Source organism: Oryctolagus cuniculus, chromosome 11 (assembly GCF_051225735.1).
Source record: "Oryctolagus cuniculus isolate XC-2025 breed Fujian yellow rabbit chromosome 11, ASM5122573v1, whole genome shotgun sequence".
Classification (NCBI taxonomy): Eukaryota; Metazoa; Chordata; class Mammalia; order Lagomorpha; family Leporidae; genus Oryctolagus; species Oryctolagus cuniculus.
Genome location: NC_142877.1, coordinates 71,331,580 through 71,349,208, shown reverse-complemented (window position 1 = coordinate 71,349,208; position 17,629 = coordinate 71,331,580). Strand labels below are relative to the sequence as shown.

The 17,629-nt window shown below is 46.7% G+C and overlaps 1 protein-coding gene across 1 annotated transcript in view; it reads left to right on the top strand.

Annotated features, from left to right (window-relative positions):
* Positions 1 to 1,400: 1,400 nt before the first annotated feature.
* Positions 1,401 to 17,629, top strand: part of CPM (carboxypeptidase M) — a 144,250-nt gene continuing 128,021 nt past the window's right edge. Inside the window, exon 1 of the mRNA XM_051846436.3 lies at positions 1,401 to 1,877. The gene's annotated coding sequence lies outside the window, so the exon portion shown is untranslated. The remainder of the gene's footprint in view (positions 1,878 to 17,629) is intronic.

Sequence of the window (17,629 nt, the reverse complement as noted above, 5' to 3'; positions counted from 1 at the left end):
GGTGAGCGTGAGAAGCCAGCCCCAGGGAGCTGCCGTGGCTGCAGAGTGGGCGACAGTGAAACCAGCTGGAGTCAGACTCCAGGGCACCTGAAGTGCACAACCTGGGAGATACTTTGATTTGTATTTCTAAAATGTATTTCTTTATTTGTGAGGCAGAGTTACAGGGGGAGGGAGAGAGAGAGAGAGCGAGCGAGCTTCCATCTGCTGTTTTACTCCCCCAAACAGCCACAGTGGCCAGGGCTGGGCTAGGCTGAAGCTAACACAAACATGAAATTTTACTGAAAAAGAGAAACCACGAAACTTACAAATAACTAAAGCTAACAAATAGCACAAACATCACAAAATCCAGAAAAGAATAAGATAATATTTTTATTAACTTTCAGAGGTGCTTCTACCATAATCTTTTCCTACCATTTTTGCCTCTATGTTTTGATTACCTCCTGGTATGAATAGCCTAGTAATTCCTTTGTAGTAAGAGACTTGACATTCTTTTTTCGCTGAAATTTTTTGGGCACACCCCCAAAATATCTTTTATGTGTTATTGATACTTTCTATAAGTTTCTTTCAGCTTCCCAACTTGTTATTTGATAAAATCCTATGACGATTTAGGATTGTTGTCAAGTTTGGAAAGTCAGTTTCAAGTTTCTTTCCCATGTAAGATATAAGCTTCAAAAAGCCCCCTCGGTTAGCTTCTGGCCCCATACAGCTCACCTTGCTCCCACTTCAGCCTGCCTTTTGGTGCTGGGTGTCAAGGGACACCTTTCATACTGAGATGCCCTTGTGTGATGGCACCAAGCGATGGGCAGTGCAGGACCGGACAGGACATCACCAGTGCGCTAGGGCTTCAGGCAAGACCATAGCCATACAAGGAAGCAACCACAAACCACATCAGTAGTTCATCTCCACTCAAACAAAGGGAATCCTAAATCAACTTCCCCTTCACTGGGTCTCCAAAATGCCCGTATCCACCCCAAGGCCACCGGCAAAGCAGCAGCACAACAGAAGGAAAGCTGGAGTAAAGAGAGTAGCCTGAAGTTTTACTGATTGTTGTTCAACTATTTCACTCTCGAAACATTTACAAAGACACACACGCACGTGACTAGATCGCAAGGGTCCCCTGACCCCAGCCCGGGACTCAGAAAAGGCCTGGGCCGGTGAGGGGCTCTGGCAGGGGGCCCTGAAATGGAAGCTTTATTGCCATCACCATAAATCTGCCGCTGTCAGTGAGGGCCTCTCGGGAGGGGGTGACAGCGAAGCTGAGAGCACTTAGATGACACTCAGTAAACTGCTACTAATTGGAGACGCATGGTGACTCCGCCACAGTCTTTGAAGGCAGACGTCACCGACTCCATCCAGAGCCTTAGACCAACTTATAAAAGGACAGGAATCCAGCACTCCCCCAGGGAGGCCTCCTAAAATAGAAGTCACCTGCAAGCACCCCCATTTACAGTCATTGGCCACCCCTGCGTACAGGCGATGACTGGTACCTGAGTGTCTGCACTGCGCTGGGTGAAACCAATGAAGACTTGAGGCCAGTGCATGGTCTGGCTGTGATTTACCCCCTCTTCGTCTCTGGCTCTGGGGCTCGGGATCAGGGAGCCCCTTGGGCCTGCCAGGTGTTCTTGATTAGAGCCCAAGTCGCTCGGCCTGCTGGTTGTTTGCTCCTGCCTTGCTCCTCCACAAAGACAGGCTGTGCGCAGCCAGGGGCCCTGTCTTGGCCCCGTTTGCATCCTCGGTGCCTAGCACCCAGCCCTGCACTCAGAGCGCACTCGATTCACGTTGCCAGACGACAGCTCGACCGCCCACCCAGGGAAGTCCGAAAGAGAGGACAATCACTCTACCTGTTTCTCGCCTTTATCTCAGCTTCTCCTGGACAGGTAAGTGAATACTTTGTTCAACTTTGTTTGGTAATGTAATGCATGAGACCCTGAGCCACCTAAGAATATTTCCTTTGCTCAGGTCGTTTGCAGAAAGCATGAGTGAGTTTACATAAGTAATTTTTACCGTTTGCTAGAAAGCATTTGGAAAATAAAGGCGAAACCGTGTGCAGTGTGCGGTTTGCGTTCTGGGTACTCGGCACCAGCATATGCCTCAGATTCTCTTTCCTATTTCGGAGCAGGACAAGGGAGCTGCTTGTCCAGATGTACTGTTCCCTTTGTCAACAAATAAAAGGTCCTTGTGTTTGCAAGGATTTCACGTGATGCACTGGGGCAAAAAAATGAGAAAGACGTGTAAAGTTTCCCATAGCGAGCGTGCTCTCCAAATCTGCCCGCGCCTGTCCATGACACAGGATTGAGGGAGACTCCACACTTGCGTGCGGTGCTAATAGAAAGCCTTCGGGGTGTCTGGGTGCTTTCTCCCCTGAGTCTCCTCTTTGCTCTCCAGCTTGCACAGACCCAAAACCCCTTAGTTTTTCATTAAAGCTGACAATGTAAAGCTAATTGCCAAGGGACTAACGATCTTAGTAGTAGTAAGATAGTAAGCTGAATTAATAGCAGAGAATTTACTTTTCTGTATTTAAACTACCAACAGCGTTGAGCTAAAGCACCTTAAATCCTTTATAGAGTTTCCAGGGCTCTCAAATAAACACCAGACTGATAAAAAGCCTATTTAAATCCAAACATTTTAAAGGAGTTAAAATGTATTTTTTAAAAAATTTAAAATCTAGACAGATCTGAAACTAGTAAGTGCAGATGAACTCTGGATTTTAACTGTGAGAATGTTTGTAAGGCAAGAGAACCTTGGTCTTGAAATCTCAGAATAAGAAGGACTGGAATTTTATTAAGTAAAGGTCAACACATGTAGCTTCAGGTGACAGCCCTCTAGCCAATTTCCCTATTTTTTTCTCTTTCTTTTTTTAAATTGTTATCTGAGAGGCAGAGAGAGAGAGAGAGAGAGAGAGACTCCCATCTGCTGATTCAATCCCCAAAAGCCCACAGTGACCGAGGCCAGCCTGGCTGAAACCAGGAGCTGGGAACTCAGTCCCAGGCTCCCACGTGGGAGGCAGGATCCCAGCTTCTTGAGGACATCACCTGCTGCCGCCCAGGTCTGCATGAGCAAGAAGCACATATCTACATAAGTGTTAACTGTTAAATTAACAACAGGAGTCACTGTGCACTAACTCCTCATACAGGACCTCTGACCTCAATGGGTTGTATTATGAGAGTTAAATGTGGTACTTGTTCCCAAACAGTGTGTGTGTGTGTGTGTGTGTGTGTAAATTGTTGAAATCTTTACTTAGTATAGAGTGGTCTTCTGTGTACAAAGTTAATTGAAAATGAATCTTAATGGAGAATGGCACTGGGAAGGGGAGAGGGAAGAGGAGGAGGGGTAGGAGTGTGGGTATGGTGGGAAGAATAACTATATTCATAAAGTCATACATATGAAATTTGTATTCTTTAAAAAATTAATTTTTAAAAAGAAGCATGCATCACAAGCCAGAGCTGGGACTTGAACCCTGGTACTCTGATGTGGGATATGAGTGCCCCAACTGGCATATTAACTACTAGGCTAAATGGCCATCCCATTTAAAAGTACATTTTTGAGGGCCGGTGCCGCGGCTCACTAGGCTAATCCTCCGCCTAGCGGCGCCGGCACACCGGGTTCTAGTCCCGGTCGGGGCGCCGGATTCTGTCCCGGTTGCCCCTCTTCCAGGCCAGCCCTCTGCTGTGGCCAGGGAGTGCAGTGGAGGATGGCCCAGGTGCTTGGGCCCTGCACCCCATGGGAGACCAGGAAAAGCACCTGGCTCCTGGCTCCTGCCATCGGATCAGCGCGGTGCGCCGGCCGCAGCGCGCCGGCCGCGGCAGCCATTGGAGGGTGAACCAACGGCAAAAGGAAGACCTTTCTCTCTGTCTCTCTCTCTCTCACTGTCCACTCTGCCTGTCAAAAAAAAAAAAAAAAAAAGTACATTTTTGAAATAATTTTGTGAATTCCACTGAACTATTTCTGTCCACTGGTCTCCTGTGTATGAGTGTGACTCCTAGCGTCAGCCTCATCATTGAGTTAGAAGAAGTTGGCTTTTGTCAGTCACCATTCCCTTATGTTGAATTGACACTTGTGCTAGTTAGGGTGTGAAGGAAATAATGCAGGGTAAATAGGTAAGCCATGAAGCCAGGAAAGTGGAATTCATAAGATGAGAGCAGTCTCTAGAAGGCAGTCTCTCCCTGTGTGCAACCTGTAGAGTCAGGAGGTCCAGAACGACTGTTCTCTGGCCCGTGGCCAACTCCTCCAGGTCAAGCCACCCTGGAAGGCTTTCCAGGAGATGATGGACAACTTTCCCCAGGACCCGTGTTCTCTTCTCTCTCCCTGTAGCAGAATATTCCTCTCTCTCCATGGCCAAGCCCATGGGCTCTGCAGCCAGACTGAGACCCAGCCCTCAGTCATAATTCCAACCGTATGACCTTGGCCAAGGCACAGTTTTCATTTGTGCATGCCTGCCCCATCAAAATGTAACATTCAGGGCGGTTGCTGTGGTATAGAGGATCAAGCCACGACTTCCAATGTTGGCATCCCACAGTGGAGCGCCAGTTTGAGTCCCAGCTGCTCTGCTTCTGATCCAGTTCCCTGCTAATGTGCCTGGGAAGGCAGTGGAGGGTGGCCCAAGTATTTAGGCTCCTGCCACCCATGTGAGACCAGGATAGAGTTCCTGGCTTCCGACTTTGGTCTGGCCATTGCGGCCATTTGAGGAGTGAACCAGTGGTTGGAAAGTCTCTCCTCCACCTCACCCCCATCAAATAAATTTTTTAAAATAAAATCATTTGTAAAATGTGATTGTCATGAGAGGGGGGAGTTTGATTCAGAGCTGTCTAGGGGGGCTTAGTGCATGATAAGTGCATCATGCTAGCATGTTGAAATAACAAATGAATGAGAAGTGAACGAGTGGATGAAGTGTTTAGCCTCTCGGGGTCCAGTTTTCTTGTCTGTGAAACGAAGATGATGATAGCGCCCGATGAGACATCCCCACAGGTGGCCCCCAGCACCAGAGTGCAAGAATGGTGTTGACCTTGTCAGGGCCCTGTTCTTCCTGTCTGAGGGGACCGTGGGTGCAGGCTGCACAGCTGCTGACAGGCGTGCAGGCTGCGGCTCCCACAGGTGGGTCCTGTTATGCTGGAGTTAATCATGTTTACTTGGAAATTCACTCTGCTCCTTCAAGAAGCTTTGGTCACACAGATGTCCTTGGGTAGTGCTCCTGTTTTTGTTTCCATGGAATAGCCATTTATATTTAATGAAATGAGAATAACCCAAATATGGGATGGAGGAAGGAAGAGGGAGAGGAGCAAAATTTTCCAGATCCGTCTTACAGCTCTCATTTGCACTTGACCTACACAACTTGGGTGGGAAGATATTTTTAGAACTCGGTATACTCTGTGACAATCTAAGTGTATCAGCGCTGATATCTTTCCTCCATATCTGTTCAGTTGAGAAAAAATAATGGGAATATTTTTGCAATGCCGTAACTAAATATTAAATACTGAATGAATAAGCTTAAGAAATAGGAAGGCCTATCTGAAGAATCCTCTACAACTTTGAGACATAAGAGAACAATTAAATGAAAAGACATACTTTTTCTTTTTAAAGAAAGATTTATTTTTCATTTATTTGAAAGGCAGAGTTAGAGAGATAGAGATGATGAAAGAGATTTTCCATTCGCTGGTCCACTCCCTAAAAGGCCACACAGCTGTGGCTGGACCAGGCCAAAGCCAGAAGCCAGAAACTCCATCTGGGTCTCCCACATAGGTGGCAGGGGCCCAAGCACTTGGACATCTTCTGCTGCTTTCCAGGTGCATTAGTGGGGAGCTGGATTGGAAGTGGAGCAGCTGGGACTTGAACTAGTGCTCATATGGGGTACCAGCACTACAGGCAGTGGCTTAACCTGCGCCACAACACCAGCCTTGACATATGTTATTTATCAAAAGGATTCATTATTGTAAAGATAACAATTCCAAAATTAATTTATAAATGTAATGTGAAGTGTTCCACAGTATTCTGGGGGAGGCCTATATAAAATAGTTTGAAGCACCATCTGAAAGACTGGAGTTATAAGAGCAACCAGTATCTTTTAGAAAAGCCAGAAGACAATGATTAAAGGAGAACTTTTCAAATATTAAAAAATATGCTTCTTTAAAAGATTTATTTATTTGAAAGGCAGAGATACAGAGAGTGAAGGGGAGGTGGGGGCAGAGAGGGAGGTCTTCCATCCTCTGGTTGACTCCCCAGTGGCGGGCGCCATAGGCAGAGGCTTAACCTGCTACACCACAGCTCTAGCCCCAATAAGACATGTTTCAAAGTTTTAGGACTTAAGGTATAATAAAACCCCCTCAATTTATCTTTTAACTACTGATACTCATGAACTACAACTTGAAAAACATTAGTTATAAATATCCTCAAATGGGCAACTTGGTTAAATATAGTATAGTTTAGTCATTATGCAGAATACATGCAGCTACTAAAATAAAGACACGGAACTATATTTATTAGAATGGAAAGATGCTGACAATATGTTAGCAACTAAAAAACTTCTAGAATAACTCCATTTTGAAGGAACAAGATGTGTATCATTAAATATGTGGAAAAAATATACAGACAGAACAGTTCCTGTATATTAGCAAAGGTTATGGCTTATTTGTCCCTAATTGGTGGTTTATGAGCGAGTGAAATCTTTTTACTTATAATGAATATGTATTAGCAATCAGAATTTAAATTTTAAGTATCTTAGACTGCTGCATAACACATAAATTCCATTATTTCCTATTTTCAGACAAAAATGCATATTTATCCTGTAATATATAATTGATATTCATCAAATGACCCTCTATCAAAGACACATTTCAACAATAAAAAAAAAACCATGAAATCAACCATTAACATTTGCAACAGTAGGCAAATTCTGAACCAAAATAATATTTCCAGCTGCAAAAGAGGAAACTCTTTTTCCAATTCCTGCCACAGGACTTTCCTAAGAATAATACAGCTGCTGAACCACCCCTGCCTCCACAGGGGGACATCTTCATCAAGCTGCAGCTTTGTCTGCCTGGTCCCGTCCAGTGGCTCCGGTTGCTTTCTGCAACACTGCGCCTCTTGTCCTGCCACCACGATGCTGGGCTGTGGTGGTCCAGGCTTAGAACTGGCTCTCACCACAGCTGGTAGAACTCACGATGTATTTATGCTGGGGCTGCTGAATAAGGCAGTTACTCAGGACAGTGTTACAGCAGGACGAGAAGGCCCAGGCTAGCTGTAAGGGGAGAGGGTGCGTAAAGTCCAGGGCTATGCATTTATCTTGGGGGAAGAGGCACAGGTGACAGATCCCTGTACTTGCAGATGTCTAGTGTATGTCTTCCATTGTGGGGGCTGAAGCCACCTAAGTCATTCCTTTCTCCCCTCTCGCTGATAAATAGCAAATAGCTAACAACATTGTGTATCTATTCTTTTTTAAAATTCCCCTGAATTTCAACCATTTGTGTTTTCCACATTGGCAGCCCATCAACCAGTGCTCAAACTATTTGCCTCAAGTCAACACATTCTAGAAAAGAGTTGATTGGTGAATGTGAGACCAATTTCATACTCTCTTAAAATAATGGTGTCTCCAGTGGTTAAAAATTGTTTTTTTTTAAAGACTTTGTTTATTATTCATTTATTTGAAAGAGAGAAAGAGATAGAGATCTCCCATCTGCCGATTCACTTCCTAGATGGCCACAATGGCAGAGCTGGGCCAGGCCAAAGCCAGAAGCTTCTTCTGGGTCTTCCATGTAGGTAGCAGGTGTCCAAGCACTTGGGCCATCTTCCATTGTTTTCCCAGGCACATTAGCAGGGACCTGGATCAGAAGTGGAGCAGCCAGGGCATGAACTGGAACCCATATGGAATGCCAGTATTGCAGGTGGTAGCTTTACCCACAGTGCCTCAAAAATTGATTCTTGAATGGGTTTCCTAGATCATGTTCTAGACCTCAAGAACATTAAGAAATGTTACAATTTCACTGTTTTCAGAATTCAGCTGAAAAATTTTATACAAGTATAAATTCAAAGAATTAGATAAGATGGTTTTCAAGGCAGGCACTGAGTTGGAACACTCATTGTCTGGCATGTGAGAAGTTTAATAAGATGGACTGATTCTCCACAGACACTTTGTGTCTTGTCTCATCACTGAACATTGTAGGAGTAGAGTTGCTTCATAATAGTAAACACTCTTGTAAACCTCATTTTAACAGCCTAATATTCCATGGTGTGATTATGCATTTATTATGTAAATATTACTTCCATTTTTTACATTATTAATAATATTATGATTAACTTTATGAAAAATATTTCCAGATTTCAGATGATGCCCTTAGGATAGATTCTCAGAAGTGAAATCACCCCTGTAAGTATTTTTAAGACTACATTGCAAAATGGTTTTCTAAGAGGGTGTTAGCATTTTTCATCCCAATCAGAAATGGTAAGGCCACTTTGTGCCTTCTCTCATATTAGAGAACCTCATTTTTAAAAAGAAAATGTTTTTAACTATTTGCTATTTTTATAAGTTAAAGATCGTATGCACGACTGTTTTTAATTCATGATTAACTTTTATTTGCACAGAGATTAATCCCTTTCCCTCATGTTATTTTGTCATCAGTATTTCCTCTTTCGGGTATTGTTACACATGGCTTTTGCCTGGCCCATTTCCTTTCTAGTAGTAATGTATATAAACTACCAGGAAGGTGGCTCACATTTTTTTACACTCAGAAAAGTTCGTGTCAAGACTCAGAGGCCAACCTCTCTCATCTAAAATGCTTCCTTATAGAATAAAAAAAGTTTTAAGATATCTTAGAAAGTTATAAGGACTTTTACATTTCCACTTCTTTCTAGATGCACCATGAAAGTAATTTTTTTTTTTTTATAGGCAGAGTGGACAGTGAGAGAGAGAGAGATGGAGAGAAAGGTCTTCCTTTTTCCGTTGGTTCACCCCCCAAATGGCGCTGCGCCAATCCAAAGCCAGGAGCCAGGTGCTTCCTCCTGGTCTCCCATGTGGGTGCAGGGCCCAAGCACTTGGGCCATCCTCCACTGCCCTCCCGGGCCACAGCAGAGAGCTGGACTGGAAGAGGAACAAACGGGACTAGAACCCGGGGTGCCGGGGCTGCAGGCGGAGGATTAGCCTAGTGAGCTGCAGCGCCGGCTTGAAAGTAATTTTTTAAAGATGCATTTATTTATTTGAAAGACTGAAGGACAGAGAGAGAAGGAGGGGACAGGAAGAAGAGAGGGAGAGCTACAAAGAGATCTCCAAATGGCTACAACAACCAGGACTGGGCCCAGCTCAAGCCAGGCGCCAGGAACTCCCTCTGCATCTTCCACACTAGTGTCCAGTGTCCAGATACTTGGGCCATCCCCTGCTGCCCTCTCAGGTCTATGAGCTGGAAGCTGGATGGAGAGCGGGGCAGCTGGGACACCAGCCAGCACTGAGAAGGGACGCAGGCATCCCAAGGGGCAGCTGAACTCGCTGCACCACAGTGCTGGCCCCCATGAAAGTAACTGTAACCAATTTATTTACATAGCCTAAAATTTCTTTTTTTTTTTTTTAATATTTATTTGAAAGGTGGAGTTACAGAGAGAAGGAGAGTGAGAGAGAGTTCTTCCCTTTGCTAGCTGGGCCAGGCCGGAGCCAAGAGCCAGGAGCTTCACCTGTGTTTCCCACATGGGTAGCTCGGGCCCAAGCACTTGGGCCATCTTCCATTGCTCTCCCAGGTGCATTAGCAAGGAGCTGAATCGGAAGTGGAGCATCTAAGACTCAAACTGGTGCCCATATGGATTGCTGGTGCTGCAGGCGGTGGCTTAATACACTGAACTACAGTACCAGCCCCAATAAACTAATCTCGATCTATTTTCAGCCCCCAACAGAGCTGTCATGAAAATTTCAGAACACACTTGCGGGGCTATGATGAAGGCAGTTGTTATTTTGCTTTCATCACTCGGGTTTTTCATTAGGTCAAGAACTGAATCGGTGGTTTTCAAACAGTGACTCATAACCTATTTGTGAGCCGTGAACTCAGTGATGTGGGTCAGATGGCTTTTTTTGGTTTTGTTTCTTAATGAAATACAACGCAAGGGGAAATAAAGGAGAAAAAATCAAATGAGAGCAGTTCATCTATTGAAGGTGAGCATTGCTCCACATGGCTGTGCAGGTTGCATGTAAAATACATCCCTGCTGCACATGATGTAGGTTTAAAAAGCACTGGAGCCAGCGCCGTGGCTCACTAGGCTAATCCTCCACCTTACGGCGCTGCCACACCGGGTTCTAGTCCCGGTCGGGGTGCCGGATTCTGTCCCGGTTGCCCCTCTTCCAGGCCAGCTCTCTGCTGTGGCCCAGGAGTGCAGTGGAGGATGGCCCAGGTGCTTGGGCCCTGCACCCCATGGGAGACCAGGAAAAGCACCTGGCTCCTGGCTCCTGCCATCGGATCAGCACAGTGCGCTGGCCGCAGCGCACCAGCCACGGCGGCCATTGGAGGGTGAACCAACGGCAAAGGAAGACCTTTCTCTCTGTCTCTCTCTCTCACTGTCCACTCTGCCTGTCAAAAAATAAGAAAATTTAAAAAGGCACTGGATTGTAGCCGTAGTTTGTGCTCAGCTAATAAAATTTGTTTTCAATCCTAAACTAATTCTCTCCTGCCCATGGCAGTCACTCTCCATGAACGCCAGCCTTTCATAACTTAGATTGGCTTTGAAGAGGATTTCGTGTTGGCTGTCACTGTGTGCCAGGCGCAGTCCTGGGCCCTGAGACTGGAGTGGCAGTAGCCTGAGGTCCCTGCTCTGCTGGTGCCCCGTGGAGCGGGAAGACAGAGGAACTCCTCACAGGTGACAGACGGTGACAGGGAATGCTGTAAGCAGCAGGACAAGAAGCGTGAAGGGAGGACGGGTGACAGGACGCTGTTCTGTGTAGCATGGCCAAAGAAGCGATCCCTGAGAGAATCGCCAGTGAGCAGAGTCCAACATTTAACTGCTTAGCGTTTTAACTGGTATTTTAAACTTAAGTGAACATTTTAATATGTAATAGTCAACAATGGCAGAGATTGGAAAAATGCTTAGACTTGTGCTTCTGACTTTGCTGGGCGAGGCTTTTGGCCTAGCCATTCAGGTGTTGGTCTGGGAACACCTGCAGACCATACTGGAGGGCCTGGCTGTGAGTCCAGCTCTGCTCCTGATTCCAGCCCAAGGGTTTGGGTCTCTGTCGCCCACATGGGAAACCCGGATGGAGTTCCTGGCTCCTGGCTTCAGTCAGGAGTGAACCTGAGAATAGGAGCTCTCCTCTTTCTCTCTCTCTCTAAAAATAGTAACCAAATAAATAAAAAATAACAACAACACAAACTACTTAATGCCCTAAGCTTAACTTTCTGTTCATTTGTTTGGACATTTACTCAAGAAATATTTATTTTGTGCCTGCCAAGAGTTGGCCACTGGACTGGACCCCAGAGACTGAACTGAGCAAAAGACAAACTTAGTTCCTATTCTCAAAAGTGTTCAGTCTACAGGAGAAAAAAATAAATAGGTGATTCTCATGTGGTAAATACGTAACAGCAGCACATAGGTTGCAATTTCCTTCTTGGGAAATCCTGGAAGGCTTCCTGGAGGAATGATGACTACACTGAGACACAGAGGCTGAAATCACATTAAGTTCCACATTTTTGGACACGTTTTAAATTATGGTTGAAGGCACAGGCTTTTCAATGGTGCTTAAAATAGAAACTTTGAGGGCCAGCACTGTGGCACAGCAGGTTAAGCTGCTGTCTGCAGTGCTAGCATCCCATACAGGCACTGGTTTGAATCCCAGCTGCTCCACTTCCAATCCAGCTCCCTGCTAATACGCCTGGGAAAGAAGCAGAAGATGGCCCAAGTGCTTGAGCCCCTGCACCCACATGGGAGACCCGATGAATCTCCTGGCTCCTGGCTTTAGCATGGCCCAGCCCCAACCATTGTGGCCATTTAGGGAGTGAATCAGTGAATGGAAGATATTCTCATTTTCTCTCCCCCCCCCCTTTTCCCCCTCCCCCCTTCTCTCTCTTTCTCTCTTTCTTTCTCTCTCTTTCTCTCTCTCTCTCTTTCCTCTCTTTCCTCTCTCTCTTTCTCTCTTTCTCTTTCTCTTTCTCTCTCTTTCTCTCTCTCTCTCTCTCTCTCTATTTCTCACTCTGCCTGTCAAATAAATATTCTCTCCTTCACTCTCTCTCCTTCACTCTCTCTGTATCTCTTTCTTTCAAATAAATCTAAAAGAAAAGGAAACTTTGGTAACAGAAGTGCTTTTAACTTCACTGGGTTAGTCATTAGCTTCTGATGAAAACATTACAAGGCAGAGACTGTTTGCACACCTGTCGCCACTAGACTTCAGTTAAATCCACCATCATTCTGTGACTTGTAGGCACAAAATGAGGTTTCTCTGTGCACCGAGAAGGGCAGAGTGTGCCAGTAATCTTCAGAGGGATGTTTGTGTGGTCTGAAAGACTGTTGATTTATAACCTGTCTGTACTGCAAAACGACATTCTGAATGACGGAATGTTGCGTTTGTCGCCCTTGAGGTTGTAAACTGTTTGTCACACGAGGTTAAACTTGCTCACCAACCTTGTGATAATTAACCAGTAAGACCTCACAGATGCTATTATAATGAATTCAACCAGTGTTGTTAAAAAAAAAAAAAAAAAAAAAAGACCATGGATTTCCTTGGCGCAAGAAAAATGTCTCAAGGTTTGCCTCCTTGCATAATTCATGCATATAGGCATAAATAGGTGAGGCTCAACCAACTCATTTTCGGCACCACCCCAGGTCTCAGTCTCCCACAGAAGTTAGCAGAAGGGTTTCGGGGCCAGGGAACTGCATCCAGGCCACGCCCGCAGGTTAGCTTCAGGGGCTGGAGGCAGCCAGGATGGAAGCCCCCAGGAGAAGCGGGTGGGTGGCATAGAAGCTCATTGTCTCTGCCTGGACCCAATCTGATCCCAACACAACACTCTCCTAAAATAACCTTTCACAAGCACCACCACCCAATTTTTACCCAAAGCATTTATCACCAGCTAACATAGCAGGTACTTGATTTATGTGCTTTCATCTGTTTTTAGTTATTTTTATAATTTTTTAACAAAAAGGGAATAAGTTTCATGTCTTTCATATGCATAGTTTTAAGACCATAATGACACTTTCTACCCTCCCTCACTCTCGCCCTCCTCATTTTTTAATTTTTACAATGACATACTTTTAAAAAATATTTAAAGTATACAAATATCATGTATTTATATATAGATTCAGGAACACAGTGACACTTCCCACCTTAGTCTCCCTCCCACCCACGCTCCAACCCTTCCTCCTCCTCCCTCTCCCATTCCCACTCTTAATTTTTACAAAGATCTACTTTCAGTTAAATAGTCACATACTTTCAATTTTCTTCATAACCACAAGCTTAACCCTCCAGTAAACAGAAGTCCACTAGTACTGAGTAGAAAGACCACCATTCCTCAGGGCTATAGACAAAGGCCGTGAACAACAATCAAATGGCAAAATGTCAATTTCGCTCCTATACATTACCCTTTTGGTACTCTGCATATTAGTCACCACAGATCAGGGAAAACAGATGGGGTTTGCCTTTATGCATTTTCTACCCCTCTCCCCTGTTGGAAGATAAGCTCATGGAGACAGGACTTTTTTTTGCTATGGCTCTCAGTTAAAAGTGGGAGACGGAGCACAGCCCTGGAAGTTCAAGGACCGGCTTACTCTTCTTGATCCTCACTCCAGGTCCAGAGTGATACCGGAGGACTATTGGACTCTCCTCCCCACTCTCCTGCTAGTATTTTAAGATGTTTCCCCTGAGGCTGGCCAGGAACTTCTCAAAGAATCTTCTAGGTTGCCACCTGGCGAGCAGTCAGATTCTGGGAGCTGAATACTGAGAACTCAAGTGCTGACCTGGGTGGCATTAGCAGGCTAGCGGCCCCAACACCTCTGCTCTCCACAGAGGGGGCCGCTCCTTCAGCCAGGTCTGGAACCTTCCAGCCCAGCAAAACTGCTGCTCTACCCTCTCCAAAACAAGCCCTCCAGTCTTGCAGGGGCTGTGGCTTCAGTCACCCAGAGTGGGGGCAGGTGAGAGTCTTAGACACATGGAAGCTGGGAGCCCACCTGCCAGCCTGCCTGGGGGCGGGCAGTAAAAACCACCTCTTCTTTCTTCCATTGCTGATCAGACCCAACAGGAAACCAGTTCCAACTGTATTTCTATTTTAAGTTATTAATATATACCCTGCCACATTAGCTGGAGCCAATGGAACCAGGGAAGTCCACCGCTTTAAGATCCATTAAGAGCGAGAGCTGCAGCTGGCTTTGTAAACCGTGTCCTCTTTTTGACATCCTTTTTAGGGGGTACTAAATAAGAAGCCCGTGGCAAGGCATGAACTGCTGAGCCCAAGCACTTAGCCAGCACCTGAACCCATTTTCCCCACAGGAGGAGGAGGGTTTGGGTTTAAATGTGTGACCTCTTACATTTGGACGGTACTCCTGTAGCACTTTGATCACCATTACGATGGTGCGTGTCTGATAGCAACATGAAAACTTCTAAGTAGCTGTGTTTGGGGAAGTATTTGTGAACGTGACGAGGGCAGCTCGCCTCTCCTGCAACCCAGGTTTCAGAAATCTCTGGGGAGAACAGAGGATTTGAAAGAAAAACCTGTAGGCTTGAAGAATTGCGTGGGGATGCTTCTGCACAGCCTTGACATTTTCCCAGCCCTGGTCCTGGCAGCAGGTCCCATCTGAACCACAGGCTCTGAGGCCAGTGACCCAGACTCTCCCACTTCAAGTCCAGGAGCGTGGCTAAAGAACACTTGCTGGGAGGTGAAAGTGTCCAGTCTTTGCTGCATCAAAGCCTCTGATGTCTTTCGAAAAAGCTCCTAAAAACCACCAGATCTTCATGTTGCTGTGCTTCCCGTTCAGTGACAATCCACTCGAAGCCCACGGCACTGTCCCTCCCCTGGGAGCGCCACAACACAGCACAACCAGGATATTTAGGGGAGTCCATGGACTTCCTGAACTTTATGATATATGCCTAAAGAGTTTGGCCTTTATCAAATGCCCTGATGTCCTATTAATGAGAAAAATGATCTTCAAATTCCTCTTTCTTTGCTGAACCTTCCATAAGCGCACCTGCTTCCAAGCTACTATGCAAATAAGTTGCAAAGACAAGTCAAGGTCACTGTTTGGGAGTCCCCATCTGTAAATAATGACCAAACTCTCAGCTACATGGTGATGGCCCCCTTCTCAAATAGGAGCTGGTCATTTTCCTCTTACTGGCTTGACTTACCTTTTCTTTTCTTTTCCCTTTTTTTTTTTTTTTTTTTGAAATCTGGCAGCCAAATCATGATCTACTGTTGGTCACATTGGAGAAATTTTATTCAGAAGAATTCCTTGGGGTGGGGAGTGGGCACTTGGAGTGCTGATTGAGACACCACATGGGACACCCATATCCCATATTGCGGTCCCTGGGTTCTAGTCCTGGCTCTGATTCCTGCTCCAGTGTCCTGCTAATGCGCACCCTGGGAGGCAGCAGGTGATGGCTCAAATACTTTGGTCCCTGCCACCCCCCTGAGACCTGAATTGAGTTCCTTTCTTCTGGCTTCAGCCTGGGCAAGCTTCAACCATCTCGAGCATTTAAGGAATGAACCAGTAGATGGGAGTCTCTCTTGCACACATATGCTCGCTTGCTCTCTCAAAAGAAAGAAAAAAAACTTTAAAACAACAATTTTGATGGCAAATTTTATTGTGTATTTTACCACAATTTTAAATGAGCTATTTAAAGAGACCATGAGATACTTTACTGAAAATAATCATTTAAAAAATTATTCATCTAAATATACTTAAGATGGCCTCCTTGCTTGTTTTTAAAATGAAAAATCAGAAAATTTGTGGTTTGCTTTTGTCTTTAGTACACAGTGAGATATTTTTGAAGGCTGGGTGAGGGTAGCTCAGATAGATACCCTTCGGATGGGAGGAGCCAGGACTGTTCACGGAGCAGAGCGACACTTTCCTGGGGAATTACAGACCGAAATGTGAGCCCCTCCTCCTCCCTTCCCCCAGCACTCAAGGCTTTTCTGCCTTGCCGCCCTCGGTTTAGGTGATCACAGCCGGATAACGAGCACTCCCACAACTCATTAACAGTATCGCGAGTTACATATTAAAGGAGTCACAGCGCAGGTGCAGAGGCAGGTGCAGAGCGAGCTGAACGCGAAAGCTTCCAATCGGGAATGTGGGCTGTTCCGGCTGCTGTTGGAACACAAAGGAGAGGGAGAGAGAGAGGGAAAGAGAAAGCCAAGATCCGCACACCGCAGCCGACGGCAAGACGGCGGAGACTTCAGCAGAGTGAGGCAGGCGTGGGTTGCTTCAGAGCCCGGGCGGAGACTGGAGCGAGGACAGGATGCCAGTGGGCTCGCTGCTTCTAGAAGCTGCGTTGAGGACCTAGGACATGGGAAGCGTCCTCTGTCCGCTCTGCCTGGGAGCGAGGAGAAAGGCCCCTGTCCTCCCACCCACAAGCAAAGCCTGCTGGGGGTGGGGGGTGTGGTAACTTTCAAAGCCTGAACCCCAGTCATGGGATCTATCTCTTCTCCCTCTGTTTGGAGCTTCGGTGAGGGGAGGAGGGGTTGTCTAAGGCTCCACCAGCCCAAGGCAGTTGCTGAAGACAGGTGTGCCTGGGACCCTACAGAAAAACATCTCGGCTCTGCTCAGGGATTCCGACTGTCAGCGAGGCGCGGCTTGGCCGCTGGCTCCGTGCTGGTCTCCACCTGCCGCTCTTTTCCAGGCTTCCGGAGTTGTTCTGCCGCCAGAGGAGTCTTACTGCAGTGGCACCCTGTTTCAGGGACGCAGAGGGCCAGGTGCCCTGCCACGCCTTGAAAAGAGGAAGGTCTAGGGGCAGGCACAGTGGCTCACTTGGATAATCCTCTGCCTGTGGCGCCGGCATCGCAAACAGGCACCGGGTTCTAGTCCTGGCTGCCCCTCTTCCAGTCCAGCTTTCTGCTGTGGCCCGGGAGTGCAGTGGAGGATGGCCCAAGTCCTTGGGCCCTGCACCCCATGGGAGACCAGGAGAAGCACCTGGCTCCTGCCTTCAGATAGGTGCAGCGCCGGCTGTGGCAGCCATTTGGGGAGTGAACCAACGGAAGGAAGACCTCTCTCTCTCTCACTATAACGCTACCTGTCCAAAAAAAAAAAAAAAAATGAGGAAGGTCTGGGCCTGTAATAAACTTCTTTTAAAATTTTTATCTAGGGGCCAGAGTTGTGGCACAGTAGGTTAAACATCTGCCTATGGCACCAAAATTCCATATGGGGCCGGCACCGCGGCTCACTAGGCTAATCCTCCACCTAGCGGCGCCGGCACACCGGGTTCTAGTCCCGGTCGGGGCGCCGGATTCTGTCCCGGTTGCCCCTCTTCCAGGCCAGCCCTCTGCTGTGGCCAGGGAGTGCAGTGGAGGATGGCCCAGGTGCTTGGGCCCTGCACCCCATGGGAGACCAGGAAAAGCACCTGGCTCCTGGCTCCTGCCATCGGATCAGCGCGGTGTGCCGGCCGCAGCGCGCCAGCCGCGGCGGCCATTGTAGGGTGAACCAACGGCAAAAGGAAGACCTTTCTCTCTGTCTCTCTCTCTCACTGTCCACTCTG